Source organism: Notolabrus celidotus, chromosome 6, assembly GCF_009762535.1.
Source record: "Notolabrus celidotus isolate fNotCel1 chromosome 6, fNotCel1.pri, whole genome shotgun sequence".
NCBI lineage: Eukaryota > Metazoa > Chordata > Actinopteri > Labriformes > Labridae > Notolabrus > Notolabrus celidotus.
The window spans coordinates 23,523,249-23,529,248 of NC_048277.1; positions in this window are offsets into that span (position 1 = coordinate 23,523,249).

Sequence of the window (6,000 nt, forward strand, 5' to 3'; positions counted from 1 at the left end):
AGCAGGGCGATTGTGTGTCCTCTGAGTCTGTCCCCTGTCTGTCCCATAGCCACGACGACTGACAGCCAGCATCAGCTGATTATCGCCCCAGGCGCAGTAAAAGAAGCCCACTTTGGCAGTGACAGGCTTATGACTTGCAAGACATGCTGATATTGAGTAACCGGCACTTCATCCAGAGGCTCAGGCGGTGTTACCCTACACTCTAACGAATTGCTGTAAATTTACAAGGAAGTTTCAACGTTAAGATCCTGTTATGTTTAAGTACAGGACAACCCTGTATAATTACGGTTTATAACGTTATTTTACTGTATTATTGCTTCAAGGAAAGAAAACAGAAATTTCTTGTAATTTTTGCATTGCATTTTGGGAAAAAGAATGTGAGACCACATGCTTGGAAGGAGAGCAGAGTAACAAGACAAATTTCCACCCAACTCCATCCTAACAACAAACAGGTGAGTGCCTTACTGCTTTGCGTGTTAGAATAGGCAAAAACCATCACTTACTGAGTTTGAAGTCATTTGTAAGATTAGCATTAGCTAGAGTTTGACATGACACACAAACAGCAGTCCCACAGAGAGAGTAAATTTTGCCAGCTAACATTAGCTTGATCTTAACAGTTGCTAAATGGAATATCTCCACAAAACATTTTCTTGTAATTTAAATGTTGGTAAGGGTTGTTATATGGGTCTGCAATGCGTTGAAACATATAAATTAAAAGTGGCAACCTCCAAAAAGGCTGTTTTAACAGCATAACATATTAATATTTTATAATATATTTAATTAATATTCAGTGTATGGATTAATTCATATTATTTGGTTACAGAGGGACACTTGAATGATAAAAGCTCAGCGTATGAACTTTGTTAAAAAGTTTGACCTGATTTGAGAAGTAGCCTGCACCTTGCAGGAAATATTATAGATTCATATCGATTATTAACGGACATAAACATAATTACAATTCAGGAGTCAGGAACATTCCAGCTGAACAGAGTGAAGCAGTAAACTTCTGTGTCTTTCATTTGATCAATTCATGAGATAGAATAAACACGTTGTTATAAAGAGAGTAGCTGCTTGAATATTTCTAGATTTTTCTTGTTCTAATGTTGTTTTTTCCCTTTACAGAATCCTTGCAGTTCCTGTCTGGCAAGGAAATTCAGAAGGAGGTACAGTAAACATTTCTCTAGTCTACTTTTTCTGTTTATTATTCTTTATGATGCCAGAGATTGGTCTGACAAGCAGAACAGGCCTCCCCTTTCTTTATTCAAAAAGGGAGACACTGATAATAGTATCAATAATACAATACAGAGAATTTTTTTTGCTTTTTTGCTACTTTTATTTTGTCCTTGTCATACTTTTTAACTTCTTTTCAAACTACCAATCATAAAATTATTTACAATTTGAACTGTCCTAGGAATCCGTCACAGCAGCTGATATGGAGAGAACCCTCCCACTTCCCACAACTCCTCGGCTGATACTGCATGGTATGTATGACATTTTCTTATTCTTTTTATGTTTAGATGAGCCACCAAAGTGTTTCCTGTAATTCAATAACTAATACTCCCAACTCTGAACACGCACTCTTGTTTTTCAGGCGGGACATCGGGATCAACCCTGAGCGGGACACAAAGGCTGTACAGGGCAAAGAGAAGGTCAAAAAGAGCTCTGGCAGATCTCCGGTCTCAAGTCTCCTAAAAAGAGTAATGGACTTCGAGTGGGACTTTGTGTAGTCAGTGACACATACATGCAGACACAGACATACACACACACACACACACACACACACACACACACACGCGCACAGACACAAACACACACACACACACACATGCAGACACACACAGCGATACCTAATACAGTACATACCTGTATGAATGTTCAATTTCAATAAAGACAGACATGGTTTGAAAAGACACCTTGAAATTTGATTATTTGTGTTAACATTTTAAGTTGCAGTTCCAAAGGCTGTTTATCACATTAAAACATGTTGTTTATAACTTGACATGCAAGGAGAATAAAAATCTGCAAATATACCTCTTAAGAAAAAGTGTAAATATACGTTAAGAAGCTGCTAAACTTTTCAACAGTATTTTCCTGTTAAGGTTTAAAATAACAGCTTTTTGCAGTATTTATAAAAACATTAACAAACTGTAAATTTCAGCTACAGCAATATACCGTGAATTTTACAGTAACTTCCTGGCAACCCTACTGCCAGTTGTTTACCGTTTTTTAACAGGGGTATTTCTAAGAGTGTAGCCTTGAGAACACACTACTGGGCAGATAGTCTGACACATTAGCAATCTGTGTAAGGTTAAAGGATCAAATCATAGCCACGGTCATAAATCGCATCTGTTACCCCATACAAGATGTTTATGTGTTTGGAGGCTGTAATTGAACTTTATAGCTGCTTTGATAAACAGAGCAGAGCAATTGCACTCATCTGAATGTGATTCTAATCATGCCCACAAACACATGGCTAATAGATCATTAAACTAAAAAGGTTTACTCATCATTAAACCGGTGCTTCGCTATGTTTGAATAAGTTATATTGCTGACCGAAGGCAAGTGTGGAAATGATAGTATACGAGCATGGCACTCTGAAAAGTTATTTTAATCCCTCCTGACCAGTGGTGCTTGGTGTTTGTGTATTTTGAGAATCTCTGAGAGGTTAACACCCCCTGTGCTCAGAAGCTCAGACAGACTACTGGTGTCTGGTATCAAGCTGAATTAAAGCTATGTCAACACATTCAGTCAGCAGGGCTTACATTACAGAGGCCCCTCATTCGTCTCTTATCTGAGGCACAGACAGAGACAAACACACATTTGACATTCCGCTGTGCCCCGTCTTTTTTCCTCTAAATATGTATTTTTCTATGTTGAAATCCAAATGAGTTTGGAAATCTTTCTATTGTCTGTTGTGAGGACATGTTTGCCTTGTTTACAATGCGCGAAGATTAGAAAGCACTGAAAGACATTATTTATTGATGGAATCAAATTAAAAGTCTCATACTTGGGCTCGAGAGCCTCAGCATGGAATTAAATTATTAAGAAGAAGTTTTCAGGGTTGTGTGCTGGTTGAAGTGCTACTCATGAGCAGCAGATATTGTAACTTTCTTCCCTGACTGAGTGTGTTGTTGTGTCCCCAGCCTCAGGCCCTCGTGCTGCACACTAACAGTAACTGACTAGCTCTGGCTTATGCTGTTATGTAAAGACGGCTGGTCAAACAGGAGAGGGGGGACGGCTGCCTGCCCACCTGGGGGAAGTCAATGTGAATGAGGCAGCGTCGTTGTCGTCCTTAGACTCCTCCTGTTGTTCTGCTGATTGCCCGTGTGAGCGGCTTGTTAGGCTGCTGAAAGCATCGTGTTTAGCCCCAGAGACGGTGGCTTGAAGGTGACATCTGTCTGGGAGCTTGAGGGGAGAGGAGAGGAGAGTGCTACGCCACGCTGCTATAAATACGCAGTGGCCGTGACAGCTCACAGAGGAAGCAGCTGAGGAGAGGAGCTTTGCAATGCTGCATACCTCCTAGTGACCCTGTCACTTCCACAGAGGTCTTAATTATTCTGCACTGGCAGCTCCCCTCTGCTTGCTGCCGAAGCTCTGACACACAGAGACTTGTCAGAGGAAAGGGCCACAGTGTTCTCAAAAACATACTGCACCCAGAGAACATGTAAACAGTAGTTTGGTTTAGTGTATAAACAGAACTCACCATACACAGGTCTATCATTTAGGTTTAAAGTAGGAAGCCCTTGCATCCTTCTTTAGCACACCTCTGTGCAGCTTGATGCCACTTATCCTGTGATTATTTTGTAATAACTCCTAAGAAAGCTCACAACCAGATTATGTCCACTTTTGGCTCACTATTTCCTCGGTGGATCCAACTGTTCCCTGATACTGCACTTTAATATTCTTTGTTCCCTCTATTTATTGGTCTACAAGTGTTATTTATGATTGCACCTTCGCTTTTTTGTGATCTGTCGCTACGAGTGTCTCCACACAAATGATTCAGTTGGACGTGCAGTTTCTAATCTTATACTCAGGGTTGCAGTCCATAAAACAAGTCATATTTTAGCATAGTGTGAATGACCTCTGTTACCCTGTGGATGACGCTAGTGGCTTTAACGGCTGCTGCTGGTATGGAGGTACATCTTTATCACCTTTGCAGGCTTAGAGGCAACTTATAAATGGGGCTAGTGTTTCCGTACTCAGGTTTCAGTGCGGTCAAGGTCACAGAGTAGTTCCTGTTACACATGCAAAGCACTGACATGGGCAATAAGTGTCCATTGTACACATTTTAATATAAAATAAGGAATCAATCATTTTGTTTAATATGTCTGAAACTGAATGTAAAGCATCTAATAATTACACATCTCACGTTCTTGTACGTCACATGATTTAAGACATCATTTTTGTTGCATTTCAATTTCTTTCCACATAGCTGTCAAGATATGTGCCCACCACTCACCCTGAAATAATTCTTCATGTTGTCCCCGTAGCCATACGCAGCACTCTGCCCTGACAATGACTGATATTGTTGTGTTGCTGTTATCAGGGCCCAGTTGTGTGCTTCTGCGTGAGTGTGTGTGTGCGGCACTAACTGGCACCAGTGGATAGATTACCTAATACAGTCCAAGCACGTTATTAGACCCCAGGGCGCTGGCTAAGTCACTCTGAGTTCTGTTTCTGGCCTTTTAATTATTCATCAAGGTATTGCCTGGGATGTAACCTCAATTACTGCGGGCTGCGGGGCCAGGTCACGTGTTGTTAACACTGTGCTGTGATCAGAGCCACCACAGGGAAGGTTGCCAACGGGAAGAAGTGCTCTGTGGCTTGGCACTCCACCCACCGCCACTGATTGGCTCACATTTAGCAGGATGCTGGCTGCACTGAGGGCAGGGAGGGGGGAGGGGGGGCATTCCTCAGATTCCCTGTAGTCACAACGGGGACAGGAGGATGGTGTAAATACAGTAAATCAAAGCTTGATTGGTGTGATCAGTGTGGTGTGAGCAGCAGTATGAGGCTGAAGGAGAGGGGTGGAGGGGGAGGAGGAGGGAGAGGAACAGCTGAAGGTTTTAATGAGCCAAGAGAAGGGTGAGATGTGAGCTTTTTTCTCTGGGGCCCACCTGTAGTGGGCAGACAGGCTGTGCACCTGCAGTCCTGGAGCCCTCAGCACTCAGAGCAGAGGGGGAGAGAGGAACTGGCAACCCAGCAGCACTCGACAGAAGGACACAGGGATGAGAGGCTGGTCTGATTTGAGTGGCTGGAGAGTGCCAGAACCAAGGACTTTTTCGATCAAAAGCTCCCTGTTTTAGTGTTGTCATGTTGAAATTAGAGTATTATTCCCCCTTTATTCTCCGTGCTTAAAAGAGAAACAGGAAAATAAACCTGACTGAACGTCTCTACCTCTCAATTTGCACCTTAATAAGGCATCTGCATTCCATTAACAACCATAAAGTGGAACAGCCAGAGCTGAATTTCTGCACTTCCATCAGAAACAGGGAGAGTGATCAGACATCCCATTTCTCGGCTGATTTGTGATGATCATGTGTGTCCGTCCCCTGTGCCTGCGTCGCTCTGACAACCATGCCATGCATATCCAGGTAGTGATAATGAGAGCTGCTGTCATGGCGATCTATGACTAACAGCAGTTTCACGCTGTGTTAAATCAGGGCTTCTGCCTCGTCCAGAGTCAGCCCCCGCAGGCCACACCAACCTTAACCATTTGATAACAAGGCCTCCAAATCCTACGAATTAAGACATTAAAAGATTATTATCATATGGCGACAAATGTACAGATATTTTTACTCCAAGTGTCAACCTCACCATGGCACAAATAATCCACCGGCCCTTGATGTTTCACTGCACTGATCCATTGTGACACCTGCCAATTGTGCAGCTGTGAACTCTGTGAACTGGTTAAATATATATCATGCTACACAACAGGCTTCACACCATTCCACTGACCTGCAGGTGGTGGTAATGTGCATGTCATTTTTCTGTAGAGAC